Genomic DNA, 1,155 nt, shown 5'->3' with positions numbered 1-1,155 from the left:
TAATTGATTCCTACAAAAGTTTAGAGAAAGCTAATATAGCGACATATAATAAAAATTCCGATGGTTTGGAATATTATTTTATATTTCTACAAATATCTGATCATAAAGCTAAAAGTGAAATGAGAAGAATTTTTAAATATTGTTTCGATAATTATATGATTCATTGCAACATAATGTTGCAGAACTCAGTGGGGGAAATACTGATATATACATATTTTCCTTTTGAGGCAAACAATTGCTTTCAAACTGAACCCAAACTAATTAATCAATATATAGGTGAACATTTCGTTAACGTTGCTATGTTTCCAGATAAATTACAGAATTTACATAAGTGCCCCTTGAAATTAAGCACCTGGGAAACGGAACCATTTGTTATAAATGCACCAAATACTAAGTTTCCAAATATATCTGTATCTGGTTTTGAAATTCTTACAATGCTTGCTATTAGTCAACAAATGAATTTTACCCTGGATATTGATTGGATTTCAACTGATACCTATTATGAGTCATCAGAGTCTGGTCCATTGTCAAAGGCACGTGTAAACAAGTTTTTTACAAGTTTAATATATTTACACACCTTTATATTTCCTTTAATCGCTTGTGATTATTTTATATAAATTACATATCATTACAGCTTAAGAACCTTGAAACAAACATTACTATGGGTTATTTTCGACGTACAGCTGATCGTGATAAAATTGCCACGCTCACCTATGTCACCTATTATATACCGATTGCTGCTATAATAATGCGTAAACAAGTTCAACACATATCTATAGGCATGTTTACATTTGCCTTCGATAAAATTACTTGGATTTTAATGATCATATTTTATGGCATCATCGGAGTAATTCATAGTTTTAGAAGTAAAACTGGAACTTTTCAAATATTTGAAATTTTCATAGGTATGCCAGCAGCAAAGCTACCCAGGACACAATCGAAAAGAATACGTTTTGCCACAATTTTATTAAGTTCATTTATACTACGTTCCATATATCAGTCGTTGTTGTTTTTTCTATTTCGCACAAATTTCTATCAACCATCGCCGATTAGCTTAAATGCTTTAGTGGATGCTGGTTATAAGGCTGTGTCTACTGAATTGACAAAAGAATTTTTACTATATGTACCAGAAATTGAGAATAAATCCTTGCCATT

The sequence above is a fragment of the Lucilia cuprina genome, chromosome 3 (genome assembly GCF_022045245.1).
Source record: "Lucilia cuprina isolate Lc7/37 chromosome 3, ASM2204524v1, whole genome shotgun sequence".
Classification (NCBI taxonomy): Eukaryota; Metazoa; Arthropoda; class Insecta; order Diptera; family Calliphoridae; genus Lucilia; species Lucilia cuprina.
The sequence above is the reverse complement of the archived record's forward strand: the minus strand, read 5'-3'. Positions refer to the sequence as shown.